We start from the raw sequence: 20,430 nt of genomic DNA, 5'->3' as shown, positions 1-20,430 counted from the left end.
TGTAAAGTTCTTTTCATTTCTTACCTACCCTGCTCCTGCTCTTAATAGTTCTTAGCTTAATTAACAGTCTATAAAAAAAATCCTTGCTTATATTCACTTTGGAGCAACTTCAGCAGAAAGATAATTGTTATTGCCCATTTCCCTGCTGCTGCTCAGATCCACCCCAAAAGGAAACTTATTTCTGCTGGTCAGGGTCAGGAGCAGCCCCAGCACGCACCAAAGCTACCTGCTGCTGCCTCTGTCTGACACTTCACAGATTAACTATACCTTCACTTTATGCTCAAGCATTAGCTTGATCTAGTCTAATAATAACTAGCATTATTGCACCTCAGCCAACCAAACCCCTTTCAGAGAAAGGAAACGTACAGAGCAAGTAAACTTTGGCTTTAGATCAGCCACTCCTGTAGTTAGGCCTTCTGGGACCACCACCTGTGAAACAAACAGCTAACACCTGGCATCCCCCTTATAGGAGAGACCACAGAACCAGTTCCACATCTTACAGGTCCAGTGGGTGAATAATCAAGGAGCTTGTCTGGCATTTCTTGAGACCTTGGCCCTCACCCCACATCAGGTGGTCTGTGGGGAGCTTCATCACCCACATCTTCACAGGCTAGGCTTGCTGGGTGGGCTACAAGTGGCAAAGTAGCAGACTGCACTTCAACTCTGAATCCTCAGAGTGCTCCCTAGAGTAAGAGAAATTAATGCTGTGTAGGTGGGTGACTCATGCGTTTCCACAAAGAAAAAAAGAAAGCAAGAGAGGTTCTGTCTGGTGTTTTGATAGGGAGAATTTCCACAGCAGCTTAATAACTCACTTTTCAGTGGGAAGCAAACAAAAAAAATATGGAAAAAAAATTAAAAAAAATAAATAAATGGGGAGTTGCATACAGTGCAGGGGAGTTGGACTAGATGACCTTTAAAGGTCCCTTCCAACTCTAAGGATTCTATTATTCCATAACAACTAAAAAGAACTCCAAAAGCACTTCCTCCTAGGAACAGTGTTTTAATAGTGCTCTTGTGAACTGAGTAGAAACACAATGAAACAGTGATTTCAGATGTGAGAGTTTGGGATTCTTTTAGCCATGCATTCTTGCTGTCAGGAAATTGATACCTGACAAAGCCAGCTCCTTGATTTATCACATTTCACACAAAAATGCATTTAATTGCAAATTGCTATTTCTGCATTTACAATACCATCACTGTAGTGATGTAGTCCACAATGATTACAGCAACTCTGGAACTCTGCCTTGGGAAAAACCCTCTACCACTATCTCCTTTCTATTCATGGAGTAATTCCATGCATTTATCTTCCCAGGAACAGCCAGTGTACACAGTACTACATACTGTCCTCTGAAACACTGCGAGAGACGCTCCACATTTTGCCTGTTTAATATGGTAAAGGCTCGTGAAATACAATAAAAAACATTAGGAGAGAATGATTAAACCTTTCTGTCAAAAGTTCATTTTAACCATTTACCGTGTTTCTACCCTTAAATTAAATCAGCGCTTTGCACCTATTGTGGGTTACCTTCAGAACAATTAGCAACCAAACTTCTGAAGCTGATTAACAAAGAATTTTCATATTGCTTCAGTCCCAGCTTATTTTTTTGCCAGTAACTTTCACAGCTTATAGAACACTAAAGCACCTCATATAATTATTATTAGACAGGACTATGGAAAATACCCCCAAAAAAGAAATTTCATTTGTTTTTTTCCATAAAGTAAAAACCGTAAATAGCCAAATCCTACATTTCACTGCACATGCACAGCTTCTCTTTATATTCAGTGAAACTCAAGGCCAAGTCACACCCTTACTTAATTATGCTACAATCTTATTCGAAAATAATCTAAAGCATATTTTTCTCCTACAAGTCTATAAACCCTAAAACGAATTGTCAAGTTTGTTTTACAGTCTTTAAAGATACCATTGGGTTGACAGTGATCTAAAAGAGTTTACAAGGCAAGTAATATCACAACTGCAAAGTATTGCTTTCAGACTTTCTCTCCTTTTGTCTTTCTTATAGTTTCACACAGAGAGAAAAGGAAAAAAAAGCTAAAACAAAATATTGCTACTCAGTGGTATTTCTTCCTCCTGAGTCTGCTTATCTAGATTTTATACATGAGAATTCTTACACTTAGCCCTCAGAATAGACCCCACTTTAAGAATATAGATATATCCCAGATCTCTCTTCATAAAAAATAAATAAATAACAGAAGGCATGGAAGGATAAATACAGAAATAAACGTATTGACAAATAGCTCAATCTTGTCAACTATGGTATAATTACTGTGATCAAACTCAGGTTCTATTTGGAAGAAAAGGGACAAAAAAAAGAATGCCTCTTAAGGTATGAGAACCACTTGCAAGCAGCTGTCCCTGTTATACTTCACAGGCTTTTTTGGAGGTGATCTATAGCATTGCCTACACATTCAGAGGGGCCAAGGCATGTAATCACCCCTGCAAAGGTTCAGCTTGACTACATTACTCCCCTATGATTTTAAAAGCAGTCTGATCTCACCTGTCTCTTTAGAGCCATGGTGCACATCACAAGGAAATTCAAGCATGCTTAGTCTGAGACAGCTTTCCTCAGTTATGGGGAAACTTGAAAAACCATATGTCTGCACATTTGGGATTTAACAAGCTTTGTAACTGCCACAGCTTGTTCATGGCACCAGTAGGGAATGCACTTGCAGCATAACAGTACCAAAGACTTCCAACCTTTCCACTTGCCAACTGTGGCACAAAAATCCACGTGTCCACACAGTTCAGTGGCATCATGAATAGTTGGAACAATACAACAGTACAGTTGTAATTATAGAATAGTTGTAATTATAGAATAAACAGATAGCCAGAGAGTATGACCAGAGACTCACCAATGCTGTGGCTTTCAGTCAAGGTAGATGCTTGCCAACGTTGAGACTCACCTCAAAAACTCCACAAAGGAGCAATCTCTGGGGTGGTCAGCCCTTAAATGGGATCTAGGAAAGGTGGAGTCAAGCTCCACCCCTTTTGGGAGCACAGCTGAATTACCTTCACCTGTGCTCCCACAGCTGATCTGTCACTTGCCTCAGATAGTTAATCAGAGGTTCAGCCTAAGATCAATAGTTTCCCTTACATGTGATGAGTTTAGAATTGAAGAATGGCTTGAGTTAAATAGTGACTTTCTAACCATGCAGTAATTCACATCCAGCAGCACTGCTGCATAGAAGACATTCTCTTATTCTCTGCTAGTGCCTCTAGCAACAGGATTACTATCTAGCAAGGAGCATTAAGAATACTAAGCCAAACTGCTGCTTCACGGAGAAAACAATGGGACCCTTGTCAAATTTCCCATCTCACATCTAAGAAGACTAAGATACTTGCTTGTGCCTTGATGAATTAAAATCCTAATAACCTCACTGCTGTTCTCAATTTACCTATATATTCCCAGCATTGCCTGTAATCACAGGCTTAGGTAGTAATAGCGGTATAAAACTAAATACATTATTTATTATTAATAATTTTATTTGAATTGTATTTCACTGAGATGTGCAGTTTTTGTCATTCTTGTTTCCTGGTTTTATTAAAGATATACGTAAGATGAAAATGCATTACTCCAAAGGATGAAAGACCTATTACAAAACAAGCCAAAGACAAATTCTTCTGCCCCTACAGCCTACACCAGGCTCCCAAAGGAGCTTCATTTCCAGAAAAGGCTCCATGCAGGTTTAAACCACAATGTTCACCTTGTCACAGCACCTAAAAACAGTAGTCGCTCCTCATTTTAGGAATGGGAACAATGATGATTCTGATAACAATACCATGAAAGAGATGATGTTACCTTTTCTATTATGGTTATCGGGTTTTTATTTTGAGTTTTTTTGTTTGTTTTTGTTTTGTTTTTTGCTATGGAGAACAGGAGAACATTTCTGGGGGAGGCTCAAATTAAAGCACTTTGTGGCATATCAAGGAACAAACTTGTGTTGGGAAGCTATTCTATAGGCAAACAAACAAACAAACAAACAACAACAACAACAAACCTTGTGTTAGATTTGAATTCTATAAATCTGAAAATATTTATTTTCAGAAAAAATGAAGACTCAGACTACAGACCTTTCAGTCCAGAAGCATTAGGTTCTCTTACCCATCTTGCTTAGGTGGCTCATGAACTACAAAGAAATTCTCAAAGTGCCAGAGGAAAGAAAATTTACCTTTAAATTTGTTACTTTGTTGGCACACACACACTCTCTCCACAAATATGTTACCAGGTAGTGGTGGGGGAGTCTTAATAGGCTCCTATGAGAGGCAGTGAGCCAATCCGTAGTTATTTTAAAAAATGCATCAGTTGTCTAAAATTTTGCACCCTAGTACAGATCCTGTTTGTCTAAAAAGTATCCAGGCCATGTAAAAATGGTCTGCTGGACAGAGTCCAGAGTTTTACAGGCTAAAAGCATATAACTTTACAACATTCCACTTCAAATCTTGCATGAAAATGCTGGTTAGCAAATGGTGATAGGTATAGGGAGAGGAACAGCTTTTAACACTGTCAAAACATTTGGGGGCCAATCTCAGAAAAACTGTAGGAACAGCACAGTGAAAAAGTAGCATCTGTAAAATACTCCAGACTCCAGTCTTTCTGCATCCTTGCAGTTAGACTTCACTCACTGCTACACTCACAGGGAGGTATTACTGATATTTGCAGTTTACAAGGCATAGGCTCCTTGCCATCCATTCAAAATTCAGACAAAAAAGTCATCTAGCTTCCAGCATGGTCTGTTAATCCACTCCACAAAATCCCTCACTGGTTTCCTGATGGACTGAGAAACGAGAATGAGGCTTCATTCCTAAGAATGCTTTTTTACACGTTTTATTTTATTGCCATGAGTAAACCTACTGCCTTACATGGGAATACACTAGGTAGTAAAGTTAAGCATGTGTGTAAGTGTTTGCAGGTTCAGGGCCTTAAATCCCTGTTCTGGTCCACATGACCTAACACAGCAAGTGATATCTGTAATAAATTCAATTCCTTCTACTGCTATTTCTCCTATTTCCCATGAGAACAATGTGTCAGTTCTGTTTCAGACTATATGCAAATCTGCTACTCCTTCATTAACTCTATAACTTTTTAAACATTGAAACTTTGTGCGTGAGATGTACTATTTCTTTGCACATTTTAATCAGTTCTGAGATAGTGGGAAGCTCAGGCCCCAGGCAACCTGTTCTAGTTCAGGTGTCCCTCTTCATTGCAGGGAAGTTGGACTAGATGGCCTTCAAAGGCCTGACCAATACAAAGGATTCTATGATCCGAAGAGTAAAGCTGGTATTTCACCTGGTTACATGACTCCACAATGAACATCACTGGAACCTGCTCCAGGCACAGGCAGTGCTGTGTAAGATGCTACACTGGTCTGACATTAAAGTCCTTTCAACCTCTCTCACAGAACAGAATACTTTCCTTGTAGAAATATATTTGCCTCCAACAGATGTTTTTTTCTTTCTTTCCTTTTTTTTAAAAAAAAAAATAAAAAAAAAAAATAAAAAAAAAATGTTCCTGCAGAGAAAGACACAGGAAGAAATACCATGGAGATAAATTACTATGTATTGGCAAAGTGAGATCTAGGCAGAAAACAGTTTTCTTTTCAGAAACCCTCATTCAACAGCTAAGTAATATAAGTGGTCTGAAACAGTAGAGAAGACAAAAATCAAGCCTCATTCATTTCAGACTCTCACAAAATGGTTATGACTCTCACTTGAGATGTGTGCTCTGAATCCCTCAAGAAAAAATAAATAATGTTTTTATTCAAAATGGAATATTAGGAGTCATGTAACACAAGCAATTTAGGTTTGAAGTCCCATTCTATCATCAGCTTGAACCTGGTTCTGTGGGAGCCTGGGTCAGAGAACAGCAAGAAAACCCATTTGCAATTGTGAAGCTGGCTCCTACATTTCTCTCCACATCCCTTGCTTTGTTAGGCACTCTTAAGAATAAAGGGCTTCTTCGTAGTGAGTGTAGTCAAAATGAGATCACTCTTAGAAAAAATATTGTTGTAATCAGCTGAAGTTTTCCACAGGAAATAAGGAACAATAAATAAAATGATACGAACCAGAAATAGAAAATTACTTAAAGAAAATGAGCTATTTAAGTACTGTCAAGCTACTCTCAGAACAGGGCACTGGCTCTTATGCTCACAGGTACTACCCAGTACTTATCAGTACTACACACGGAGCTATGCTGCACACCTGTTGGGAACTGTAGCAAGTGTGAAATGTGGCTGTTTTCATTTCTGAGCAAGCCACTGAGATGGTAATCACATTTGATCTACAAACGACATGGTGGTTTCTAATACCACCATGTGAGATGAAGAAAGATGACAGACTCGGGTGTCTTACCACTCAGAATGGTGATCTAATGGGTGGAACACTTACCATTTCAGAATTTGTTGCTTCTTGTGCTTTTTTCAGAGACTCCACTTTTACTTAAACTGGCACATGCTTTTCTCTGATTTTCATTGTGTAAATGTTCCTAAATAAATAACTAGTTAATAAAAAAATTCTCTAATAGCAGTGGTTAAGAAAGATGTTTGGTGCTGAATGCTATAAACATGGAATATCTGAAAGGTTCTGAGACAGCACTTCACAGATTGCATGATGGTCAATATACGAGCCAGAATTTATATAAGGAAACTCCATTATGTCATCAGATGTACACCTCTGCTCTTTTCAGATCTGCTTTCTGAAGAGCCTTCAAAGACTTTGCACAGTTCATTTGCCAATGGTTTAGTACACAGCTTTACCACTTCCCTCAAAAGACTGTTCCACATAAATGTTACTCATAAAGCAAAGAGAAATTTATAATTGAATACAGATCTCTCCCCAATACCGTCACACTCTATATACTAATTTCTGTACGTTGATCAGTACAGTTTGAGTGCTTCTGTAACATTCATCCTGTATCTCTTGTTGTACATGCTGGCATGAAACACTGTAAACAGTTCCCCTTCTTCACACCTTTGAAGTCTTCTCAGGCAATTGTATTCTTTATAACCATCATTTTGCATGAGGCAGATAAGCACTGTACTGGAAAAACTATGCAATACTGAAAAAGGAGTCCTTAACATACTTGACCCTACTGTTTCAGCTTAATACCTTGCAGCATATACGGTGAAGAAAATCTCTTGAATCAGAAAGAGATGTTTTACCATTTTTGTGGGAAATCAGTGATCTTATATTCAGCAAGATACATGAACAGTGGAGCACATCAGTATTTGCGATACCAAGAGAGTCACAAGGAAAGTGTGTTTGTGCTTGCAATTGTTTATTAGATTGGGGTTGTACCTGTCTTACATTAGGGGAAAACAGAGAAGATTAATATAAAACATGACAGCCTTTAAATATCTTGCTATTCAAGACTCCTGCACCTGGGATTTTGCTTTTTAAGACTAAAGCCCTAAGCCATTTTGGAGAGATGCCAACTTGTCTGAAATCCTTTGTCCAAAACCAACTGTAGATTCTAACAAGGAAAGACATGAAAAGTCAAGACCCCTTCTCTTTTTACAACATCTTTAAAGTCCTTTTCTTCCTACAGTTCCACAAAAACTTAAGATAAAATGAAGTCATCGCAATGGAGAACAGAGAAATCACGTCTAGGGTACAAGCATTAAGCACAGCCTACAGTGAAAACACTACATGAGCATGCAACTTCTGTCCACGTGAGAGCATGAGAAAGGAATGCCAGGCATTAAAAACAGTGAATGGACACACATACCAAAAACAAACAAACAAACAAACAAACAAAACAAAAAAACAAAGGAAAAAAAATTTCCTCAGCTCAAAAATGTATTTACTACTGCCGATGAGTTTTGGTAACATAGAGATAATTCAGTAGGTGCTTAAAAATGAGGACAATTTCAGTTCTCACAGACTAACCTATTTAATTCACATCTTCAGAGCCTTAAAATCTTGCATCATAATTTTTGCAAGAAGAAAAAAATCATCTCGTGGTCCAAAGAACACAGGGTTTTCTGCTCCCAGTAGTTCATAAATAATCCATTTCTCCCATCAGAGACTGAAGGCAAAATAATATTACTCTAAAAAATCCCACCTGCTTGCTGATCATTCAGGGAAAGGAAGCTGTAGCTGTGTCAGATACATCACCAGAAGGAATGCTCTGAGCAGACCAGACCAAATATTTTTCATGCACACAAGAAAGAAAAACCCTTGAAAATGGTTTCTCCTGAGGTGGAGAAGTGTCATCTTGCCACCTTCTAGCAGTGTATTCAAGAGCCACAACCCAGTTCATCCTACTGTAAAAGAGAGATGGTATCTTGAACACAAGACAGGTATCAGCTGTAAATGACAACATAAACTTCCTGAGGGTTTGGTCATACCAAAACAGACATGGAACTCAGAACTCAGTTGTTTTTTAAATCCTAAGTAACAGAAAATCTTACTTGGTGCTCAGCACCTAGCTGCTGTCTCCCTCTATTCATAGTTTAGGAGGCCCAAATTAAAGCAAGTGCCAGAAGCCTACAGAGGTGCCTAACTTCACACAGAGCTTTAAGATTATGGAAAGCCTATTTTAATTTAGTCTTGGTTTTCCCTCTGTTTCATCTCCCATGTGTTTATGACATCCACATGGAAGGGAAAAAAAAACCCTAACTCAATGATTTAGGATTTTTTCATTAACATCTGTATAATATAAAACATACAAAAACGATCTAAGTGAGGCCCACAAGCCAGGCTGCCTCCTTCCTTCTGTAAGACCAGAAAGTCGAGATTCTTGCACCATCTTTCTCCCAGTAGCGCAGCTGCTACAGGAGGAAATAAGTTTGTATCAGCACAGACATTGCCACATCTTGTCCAAAGCACTGCCCTTCTCAGATATACTGAACATACACTGGAAACCCCCTTAGCCAGGAAAAGGCCTTCAGCACACATCTTGTATTTCCTGAATGAGCTAGACCAATTTGAAAGCATCTCTAGCTGTGCTTAAAAAACAAGTTCTGCCCTGCACGTGGAATAATAACCCAGGCAGATGAAGCACTTCTTGGGCACAAAAAGTATGCCCTGAGCTCCAGAGAAGAGCAGGCATTTCTTCTGTCAGCCCATCCCCCTCTGTACTATAGGTCTTATTCTGAGGTTCTGACTAGAAAAAACACATTAGTGAAAGCATAAGATCCCACATCATGCACTTAGAAGTTAAACACTGTCAAAGCTAATTCATAACGCACATATCTTTCTCAATATTGCCTTTAATGACTCTGATGGACAAAATGCTGAGTTCCAGCTCACTAGAAGATACAGGTTGTTTTTTCTTGAATATTAATGTCATATCTTCACATTACTGTACAAAGTTGTTTTTTTTTTTTTTGTCTTGTTTTATTACATTTTTTTTTTTTTTTTACTTTGACATCTATCTTTAACACAAAAAAACACAAAAAATGACTGACAGGTTCTAATCCAGGAGAACTGCTGAACCTTACTTAGAAGAACGTCATCTTTCAAAAAAGTTTTAGCTTTAGATTTAGCTTGTCCAAGCACTTTAAAGAGGATTTCTCTCCAGGCAAAATGTTAAAAGCTGTTTTTGAATAGACATATGGCCATACAGTTGCCCGCAATTACTGAATATTTTAGTAGTCTGGTTCAATTTAATTTTTGCAAAATATTTTTAGATGCAAAACTCTAAAACTCAGAAATGAAAGTCAGATAGCAATGTTGCCTACAAATGTAAAGTGTAATATGCTCCAGTCCTGAAGGACAGTAATTGAAAGTCCTAGTAATGACTGCCATCACTAAATGAGTATTTTCAAACAGTTATATGTTTGTTGCCTAACAGAACATTCCCTTCCCCTGTTCTCAGAATAAGGAATGGATTCAGTCAGAGATCACTGTGAAAGAAGACAGTAAATTTCTTTCAGCAATGAGCAGAAAGTGTCATGGCATCCCTCTTGCAAGATGGAGGCCCTAGTCTTGATCCATGTGGTGAGAAATTCATGGCAATGGTCTCACCAAATCTGGGCTAAGTATCAGCCTGAAAAATGGTTTTGACGAACAGCCCCTGGCTGCAGTAGGAAGGAGAGGGAGCTTATTCAGGCTCTGCCTGCTATGTATGTTTTTCATGAATGCAGAGAAGACTGCACTCTGAAGTAGAAAATGGGTTTTTTTTGCTAGCATATGTTTTCACTGCAATCCCTTTGCACCCTTCCCATTAGAGTCAACTAATCTATTCACAGACAAGAGATGGACAGCTTCAAGTGGATGCTTGTGATATTAAAGAAGCTAATACAAATATAAATTAGAAAGAAAAAGAAAAAAAAAAAAAAAGATGTTTATAATAACTCTTTTATAAGCCCATCTTTTACAATTGACAATATATATGAACAAATTTTAGAAAGCTAAACACTTGTCATTTTGTGTTCCAGACACAATCACCATGTAGGAATTTGGTTTAACCAGTCTCATGAAACAACCAACCTCGGAAATGCTGACTCATGAGAATGAGGTTATGGGAAGTACCAAGCAAAAGAAATCAATCTCACTTCCATTTACACATTTTCCTCCTTCTATTTTTACATTCTCCTTCTTTTGGATCATCGACTTTAATCTGGGACCTGACTGATCAAATGTTACGTCTCGTATCTTCATTGTGAGGTTAATGGATATCGCACTACAGTGTACAGCATCGATCGACAGTAATCAATGTCTGAGAACTGCTACATAACCATGGGAAATGTACGTGTGTTTTTTTTGCCTGCAGCACATCAATAATACATTTTACACAACAAACCAAACACTCTACTGTACTGTCCAAAGAGAACCTTGTCCTGTAACTCTCACAACTATTTCTACTTAAATACAGTGCTTGGGTGAGCAGCCTCCTCACCTGCATTAACACAAGATTGTTTATTTTCTGGGCAGTCGTGGTTTTTAAAAAAAAAAAGTTTGTTTTCATTTCCCCACATTTATTTGCAGTAGTTGCATTCTTGCTTATTTTACATCTACACAGACTGTTGTGTTCTGTTTTTTATTGTATAGATTATGCAATGAAGTAACAAGAGGAAAAGGTCTGCATTTTGTAGATTAAATGGCAACAGTTTCACATATGCAACTATTCACATTTTTTTTTTTTTTTTTTTTTTTTTTTTTTTATGATTCTGTTACACTTTTCATTCACTCGCACTGCTACTTAATGCTTAAGTTAAACAGGTGTCTTGGTGATGACACAAGATTAATAACTGGGTGGAAGATAAAAGCAAAGAAACCATTTGAACTTCCCAAATTCCTAAGCAATGAGTCTATGGCAAAGGGTGAAGAAAATATGGCAGCGTTATACTGTAGATACAATACCAGTCTAGGGCTGAGCCAGTTCATGCCTGAGAGAAAGGTCACCTGTGAGGCATCCAAGAGTCTTGCTCCACTGACATAATACCACATTGAGAACAAAAATCAGGGTCAGGAGGTGGAGATAAAGGGCAGATGCAGGCCCAAGTTAGGCACTTTTGTGCTGCTAGGACACAACCATTGGGTACATTGGGCATGAAACTGAGAAGCATTCTCAGATTCCATGCTTGGAATACAAACACCAACTTAAGAATCAAAGATGGAAAGGCTGGTCTCAAGAAATCTACGTGAAGTCACTACCCTTCTCCCAGGAGGATCACAGAACAAAGCTGGTATGTATTTCCTCAGCCAGTGAAAAATTTCCAAAGGTAGATATGACACCTTCTTTGGGTGACCCATTCTTCATCTTTGGTTAGATTTAACCAAAACCACCAGGGCTGCAAACGGCATTTTTTTCAATCCTCAGTGGAGATGCAGAACAATTAATTACTCTTGTGTATTAGGGTACAGTTTATTCTTTTTTCTAGACAGAGATTTGCCAAACTCAATTTCTGCAATTAGCACTCGGAGTTGCTCACTAGTAGCAGTCTCTGCAGCTTCATCCATCTTCCAAGCATACTCTTCCAGCTTTACCCTTTGCACTCACATGAAGATAGCAATGGGCAAGCAGGATCTTCTGGTGTAGCAGGGAAAGGCAGCTGGATAGACTATTAATTCTATCCTTCCACAGGACACTCTGTGAATTCCAGTTTCACTTAAAACATACTCCATTTCTGCAGTTTTTATCAAGTTTTATTGTTACATTTCTTTCACTTGCATTCCAACTGATTATCTGAAGTTTGTCTATATATTTCTTTATCATGTACAAAGCTCATTGAAAAATTCAGGCCAGAAGCTTATCACAGTTGAACAGGATAAGATAATTAACTGTCATCCTCTTGTATCATCAAGAATGAGTGCCAGAATGACATATTCACATTTCAATATTTTGTCACATCAGTGACTCACATTTGTTTTCTAATTTGCAGATACTCTTTCTATCTGATTGATTCCCCTCTTTCTATCATTGAATTATATTTTCATCCCCGACTATACTGAGTTGTGCTCCTTTTGATTCTTTGATTTTGATTTCTGAACAGCTTGCCAGCTTCTCAGACTTCTTTTGAATATAGTTCTAGCTCCATCAGCCTAGATGATGTACTAGAAACTTTGCAGATTATACCAACTTCATAAATAAAACTTTCCAGATTCCTTAAAACAATTCTTGATGGAAAAACAGCTTTTTATTTCATTTCTGAATATACAGCAATTCAGCACACACCAAAACTTTGAAGTGCCTATGTTGAAAAATAAAAGGACTATTTAGCTGATGGTTCTATTCAGCTGTAATCTTCCATTTTCTCCTCACGATTTGTTTCTTTAGTTCTCGTGTGACATAGACAAAACATTCAAATTCATCTCTTACTGGTAAGGAAACATAAGGAAAAAAACCTCCAAGGCACATTGGGTTAACCTTTAAAATTAAAGTGCAAGCTAACAACTGTAAGTCATTTCACTGAGTTCATTTTCATTAATCTAAACCAAATCAATCCTGTTGTGCATTCTAGCAGTGTGCAGTGGTGCACATTAGAAGCAAAACGTGTCTGAAACACTAGTGTACTAACACAGTACTGCTGAGGAGCTGCTGAGATCAACAGCTAAACTTCAAAGTCCAGGTAACTTTTCCATTTGAAAGGCCACTGTCAGCTATATACAGTGATATAAGAAAAGCCAAGTGCCTGTTAATAAGTGTTTGCTCTATTCTGTGCCATGAGTATAGCAAAATTCTGGAATGAAGGGTATGCAGATTCCATCTGATTCTATTTTATAATGCTAAGTGCCCATTATAATCTCTATGCCCATTGTTGTCATCTGGTGTGTGCACGTGTGCCCATTCCATTGACACCTTTACTTCTGTAAAGACATCTACATGATTCTTTTCATACAATTCAAAAACCTTATTGGTGAACTGTTGGAACTGTTGGAAGTATTGGTGACTGCAGCCACAAACTGTTTTTTTTCTCTTCTGCATATGTCATATATGTCATCCCATATGACATACATTTTACTGACACAGTTTAAGTTTTATTTGGTAAACAAACCATACAGTGCCAGTTGAGTCCAGTGATTTACATCATGTAAAAACAGAACATCTTAAGCAACACATGTGCAATAAAAGCAAACAGATGTTTGCAGTCTAAGCACTGCGCTAATGGTGGTGGTATGGCAACGTATCAAAGGCGAAACACAACGTATCCAGAATTGCCCACTGGAGTGTTAAGCACAGCTGCATAACTTTGAAACAACAACCAATAGGATATCCCAAACCGCTTTGTGGCATGCTGCCATACTTAAGGTAAGAATTTGTAATTAACTGCTAATACCTAAACTCCGCAGCTAAAACGGTGTGGTATTTCTTGCGAACAAGACAACAAAGATACAAACCATGCAGTAAAGCCATTGCTTTTTTTAGAGCATTAACATAGCAGGAACACTACCGTTGTTTCATACATAGAGGAATTAAATGTGCCCCAAAAAAATCTACTTCAGGAGGTGTGAGGTTTCATATGGAATTTTCCAGGCTGGGCAGCTACAAAGCAGAAATGTTAGAAATGCAGCAGCAGGAGCCCATGCATTGCTGGAAGAGCACAGGGGACAAGTTGTGACACTTACAGTCTGACACCCTATTAGCTCTGTAATCCCATGCATTACAAACAGTTCTGTTCTCAGCCTGTTGGAATGGCTGGAGTTATGCACAAGGTGTCAAAAATGTCATTTCACTCATGCCATTGAATGTAAACTTCACTAAAGCTTAAGTGGAGCTGAAGTTATGTACAATTTCATAGAAAGACATCTAACAAAAGCAACGGCTCTTTCCTAAATCTGACATCCAGAGGACCAATGGCAAAACTACCACTGAGTGAAAGTACCACAGGAAAAAACATGAAATTGAATATCCACTGCTCAAAGGAGTTTTACAGAAAACCTGTAAAAAATGTAGAAGTGTTCAAGGAAAGTGCTACAAGAGTCAACTGACATAGGTAGAAGCAAATACCTATTGTTCCACCCTATGGGCACAGTATCACAAGAGAGTAATAGCTTCTTTTTAACTAAGAATTCAAGCAGAGAATTTAGGAACATATGAATCTGAGTACATGTTAAAACACTAGACAAAGATATGTTTGAAAACATGCATCTGTTTATGTAGAGATATTCAACTTCAAGTATGTTCACGAATATCTTGCTGAGCATATAATACACTTATCATGCAAATAATCAAATAGAACTTCACAAGATATGCCAAGAAGCATCTCTGTACTCCCTGAGCTATCTGCTACATCATCAAAAATGAGATTCCATGCCAGTATTTTTAATGAGAGAAAATAAAAAAACAAAAACAAAAACAACCAATATGGAAATATTTTCTACGAAGGTGGTAAACTCAAATTCTAAAACAAGTTCTATATTTTCAATGCCTTCCTGTTTGAGTCTCCAAGTAGCGTGTATTCCAGAACTCTAATTTTGATAAATAGTTCTGAAGTATAACTTGGAATTAATGGAAACAAATGAATTCAACATATAAGCCTGCAGGAATCGGACTGTTTTTGAGATAACACAAGACCAGAGAATCTGGGGAGTTTAATCCTCAGCCCAGTAGTTTTCTGAACTTTTCAGACTGAATAAACATACAAGAAGTATGAGAAAACTGCAGTTCCACATCTTTATCACAGATCTGTCATACTTTATGTTTCTCAACCCTTTTTAATTAAAATACTTCCATTTTTTGTTTCCTAAACAATTCAGTTACACGTTAGAGAATAAATACACAGATGCTGCAGACTTCATTTTTCAGTCCAGGGTCCAGCTCAACATCCTCTGATCTGACAAAGCGCAGCTTTACACTGCCCAGCTTTCAGCCTCCCAGGCTAAAAGCATTCACGTGGCTCTCAGGCACTCATGCGCACAGAAGCTGCAGTACTAGGCTAGGCTAGAAGCTGCTAGCTGGGAACACAACGTCTCAATTTTAGGTTGTGGTTGCAGACTGTGGTCATCATACTTTATCCTCAAACTCAGTGGCTCAGCAGAGACAAGCCAGGCACTGGGGAATGAGGACAGCAGCTGGTCTAGATAATGCAGTTCAGATTTGGAATTACATTTTTAACTCCAGATACATCTACATTTAGTTGTATCAAGAGGGATACAGAAGTAAATCTCACACAACACACACCTCTTCTGAATCATGTGATCTCTTGATAGAAAAATCAGGCAGACTAATCAGGTTGCCCTTCCTATGCTGCCCTCTCATTGGTCTTCAAAGCAAAGATTTAAGTGCATGCAAAAATAACACTACAGAAAAATGGCTCACATCTCACTCTGGACTTCCATCTCCTCCTTGCATTATTCCCAGATTCTTTCCATAGAGCTCCTAAACTGCAGAGGGCAATTTTCACTTAGACATGTGTTTCAGGGGAAATAAGGAATTTCCCAAGGTCACATTAGGGCAATGAAATCACACATGCCATATAAAATGCTTACACTACAGAATGATAGCATAATGGGGTGGGTAAAGCCTTTAACAAAACCCTAAAGAGAGCATGCAACTAACACAGCATGGTCATTTGTTATTTCTAGCTCTCCAGTTACACCTTTGAAAACCAGTGTTTCTTTTTATTGGAAAAATGATAAGAGGTATCAGAAAAAAGCATGATGTGCCTAGCTTCCCCTTGCCAATGCGTAGGGTCACTCAGCTTCAAATTGCACACGAGCCAGAAAAAGAAAATAAACACGTGCAGTGATTGTTCTGTTTAAGTCTAGAAATCACATAAACCATTTTTCTATTTGTAGGGCGAACAGCTTACGAAATGTAAAAAATGTTTAAGATGTTTACAATTTTCACTTCTAAACAAACAAAAAAAAGCAATAATAAATGCTAAATACATCAAGCTCTCACTCTTCCAAAAGCGACAAATGGGTGAAATTTCTCATGAGTATAACCCATCAGTAATATAACAGAGACAAAAAACATGGATCTGGTCCAAGTAATCAAAGGTTGTCATACCCATAAATAATTTGGTGCTTCTTACCTCAGGCATACAAACAAAAATTCCAGTTCAGTCATGCATTAAACTCCAGATTGTCACATTCAAATATTTCTGTTTCACTTCAGTCTCGTCTCAGTTACACAACTAAAGACGGTACTACAGGCTTATGCACAAACTTGCTGCACCTTCGCCTAGGTTCAGAGTATTCATTTCCAAACTATGCAGTCCAATATGTCACCATTGCTGCACTGTAAACTGCTAAAACTGATATCAAAGAACCCTTGACTGAATGAAAAATTAATCTTTAAATAGGGTCGTAATGAATGCTAGCCCTTTTTCTTAATTAGTGAATGAAACACATCACCTATTAACATGGACAAGAGACAAATGTGTAGGGCAGGAGGGTCATTTGCCAGGGCTCAGGAAGGAGAGGGGTCATTGTAAAACCCAGCCATATCTACTGGATTTTGTTGTGATTTCAGAAAATACACAAGATCTATCCTTTACTTTAAGTTGCTTCATCTATTATTCAGTTCTCTTCTTACTGTAAACAAGGTTAATTTTTTTTTCCTGGAATGTATTTCCCAGCCATATATCCTGGTCAGAGAAAGACTTGTTTTTTGTGCATCTGAGCCAATGAAAACTCATGGAATACCACACCTGCAGCACCAAGTTAATATATATATATATATATATATATATATATAGCAGCGCAGATACTAGCTTTTGGTAGGTTCTGGTGTGATAGCGCAGGCTTTGCAGCTGCCCCATTACATATGCTTTGGGTGGCAGAGGAGGGTACAAGAAACCTCGTGGCAAAGAGCATGAGTGCCCAAACTGCCTCTCATCTCCCTGGAAGAGCCTGCATTTGGGACCTGCCCCAGGATGGCCACAGATTGCTGATCAGATCACAGAATCACTGAGGTTAGAAAAGACCTACAAGATCATCCAGTCCAACCATCCACCCATCACCAATAGTCCTCACTAAGCCATGTCCATCAACTCAACATCCAAATGTTCCTTGAACACCTCCAAGATTGGTGACTCCACCACCTCTCTGGGCAGTCTATTCCAGTGCCTGACCACACTTTTGGAAAAGTAATATTTCCTAACATCCAGCCTGAATATCCCCTGGCACAACTTGAGGCCATTCCCTCTAGTCCTATCACTAGTTACACAAGAGAAGTGGCTGTCACCCAACTCACTACAGCTTCCCTTCAGGCAGTTATAGAGAGAAGTAAGGTCTCCCCTGAGCCTCCTCTTCTTCAGACTCCCAGCTCCCTTAGCTGTTTCTCATAAGGCTTGAGCTCCAGACCCCAGACCTGGGGCAAGAGTAAGCTCATGTCAGCTCAGAAGATTCTGTGCAGGCTTTGAATCAGAGTTCTATCTCACTTTGCACTGGGAAGCCAAAAGACCATGAATGACTGTAGCACAGCTAGATGCCAAATGAAGGGGGACAATGTAATTTACTAGATAGGCTAGGGGAAAGAAGATTTAAGATTAAGTTTATCTGATATCTTATCCTGCCCTTTAAATTCATACTTTACTAACAACCCTGCTAAAATCTATCCTCTGTGCTCCCACTCAATTAACATTAATAAAGATTATATTGCCCAGAGATGTGGTAGATGCCACATCCATGGAGACAATCAAGGTCAGGTTGGACTCAGCTCTCAGCAACCTGATCTAGCTGTAGGTGCCCCTATTCATTGCAGGAGAGTTGCACTAGGTGGCCTCTAAGGATCCCTATCAACCTGAAATGATTCTATGATTGTATGATATGAACTGAAAATCACAAGTATGAGAAGTGATACAAAGGAACTGCATGGTTCTGGTCCACTGATTCTGTATGTGCTGTACTGCCTTTCACCAAGACCAAAGATGTTTCATGACAATCAACTCACTAGCTGCAGTTCTGGAGCACTGTCTAGTGTATAACTTCTTTGCCATGTTGATGCTCCAATAAAATGCTCTACTGAAACTACTGGTGTGTGTCATTCCCACTTATACCTCAATAGAATTGCCACACATAGAAGTGAACGAGAACATGTATCAGCACAGGTGATTACAATCCTGATGCCTCCTTAGTGATGTCACATTACAGACTCCACGTAGACATTCATTCAGAAAAATGTAAAAAATTTATGAGTTTTTAAATAACAATAATCTTCATTCTAAGCTTTTAAGCCCTTAACTTCAAAACTGTACTTCACATTCATACTTTGGCCCCCAGAAGAGGTAGAGCTGAAACTCCCATAACTAGTGCATTATCACGCATGCGCCCACTTAAATATGATTAACAATGAAAATTAGTGAAAAGCATTGTTATGTCTACCAATTGCTAAGATAAAAAAATCATTCTGAAAATAAACTCCACCTGTTGCTGAATAGTGTGGTTTCTCCTTAGAAGGCACTTCTCAGAGAAATAACTCAAAGTATTCTTTCATTCCTATCTTTTATACCCTAACTGCACACAACTTGAGTGAGCTGCCACAGAGTTCACGTGCTGGCTGATGCTAATGGCTTACTATCCTGAAGGACTGCATAGCAGCATTCTTCCAACTAGAAAGTTGTTTGAGATAAGTTTTCAACTTGACTTTTTATCATGTCTTCACCAATATCTACACGGAACAAACTTTTCCTCCCCTTCTTTTCTCTCTCTCGGTCAGGATTTTACACAGAACCTCCTGTAAAGGTTATCAGAATGTGCAAATATTTCCCAGGCAACACATCCTTGTTGTGAATTGGGGTAATCTCTACAGTAGAAGAACAAGTTTTGCTTACATTTCTTAGAGCAGAACCTGCAGTTTATTTTTTAACTCACTGAAAAAGCTTTATTACTGCAGGAACTCCCTGTATTCCAGCAAACGCATCCCAGCTATGCTGACTGGGCTGCATTCACACACATCACAATAAAGAACACTGAGATCCCGGAAGGGCTAAAGGAGCACACCTTTCACAAAAGGAGTGTTTCACGCTACAAAGTGAAGGACTGCTTTCCAGACGTGACAGGATCATAAAATGCTGCATTTGCAGAGGTTCGTAGAGTTAAGCAAAGCATCTCAGCCTCATTTCCAGTCTCACATCTGCTTTCCATCAGAGATAAGAAAGTTTGATTGTCTCCCCGGTAAAAAGGTGTAAGTGAATTAGAAGCGTGCGGAACATCAGATAAGTGAACGTAATTGCTCACACAGATATTGCTGCAAACAAGAAGCACGCTTTTGCTTTGCAACCTCTATAAAAACAAACAAGCCATTTCGGGGGGGAGCAGCAGTTGCGGGAACAAGTCTCGCAGGCAGCCCCTGAGCCTCTCTACCACCCTCCCGCCGCAAGGGCTCCGTGCCGACATACCTGCCACTCCATTTTTGCTCTTTTCCTCCTCGTCTTGAAGTTGAAGAAAGCGGGATAGTCCTTCCCAGCGCTGGGCTGCCCTGCTTCTTCTGTTGCTGCCGCTGCCGCTGCCGCTGCCGCTGCTATTGCTGCTGCTGCTGCCGCCGAGCCCTGTCCAGCCCGCGCAGTGCCGCTCGCTGGGAGCGGAGTTAGCCCCAGCCCCAGCCCCGCCGCCTGGCAGGTTTCCTTATATAGGTGAACACTAATTGCATTCCTGGTGGAAGAGGCTAGCCGGGAGAGAGCTTAACTTTGTTAACTCCACAAATACCAAATGTGGCTGCCTGCCTGAAGTTTGCTTGCGTAGCACTTCAGTGTCTCCAGAGGGGAGAATGGGTTCCTTGCAGCAGTTTAGCACCTATGAAGTTATTCCATTTCTTACATCTATAGCAATATTGAGTGCTATGTCACTATGACATTAAACACTTGATATTTTTGCAGGACACCTGCCTTAGCCTATACTTTTTACTCCAAGAAAAGCACACGAGTTCACAAAGGTAACATGCATGCACACATGTTCTGGTAGCATTAAAATAATTCCAATTCTATCAGTTTCCTATGTGGAAAGGCTGCCATATATCAAACGTTACGTGAAAAAAGAGTTGCGACACTGCAGTCAATGGGGAAGAAAAAAAAGAAGCAGTA

At 39.1% G+C, this 20,430-nt stretch overlaps 1 protein-coding gene across 1 annotated transcript in view; it reads right to left on the bottom strand.

The window, feature by feature from the left end:
• MID1 (midline 1) overlaps positions 1-19,924 on the bottom strand; it is a 232,209-nt gene extending 212,285 nt beyond the window's left edge. Inside the window, exon 1 of the mRNA XM_072360744.1 lies at positions 19,750-19,924. The gene's annotated coding sequence lies outside the window, so the exon portion shown is untranslated. The remainder of the gene's footprint in view (positions 1-19,749) is intronic.
• Between the last annotated feature and the right edge of the window lie 506 nt (positions 19,925-20,430).

This window comes from Excalfactoria chinensis, chromosome 1 (genome assembly GCF_039878825.1).
Source record: "Excalfactoria chinensis isolate bCotChi1 chromosome 1, bCotChi1.hap2, whole genome shotgun sequence".
In the NCBI taxonomy this organism is placed as follows: domain Eukaryota; kingdom Metazoa; phylum Chordata; class Aves; order Galliformes; family Phasianidae; genus Excalfactoria; species Excalfactoria chinensis.
Note: the sequence above shows the minus strand (reverse complement) of the source record. Positions and strands in the feature narration are given on the sequence as shown.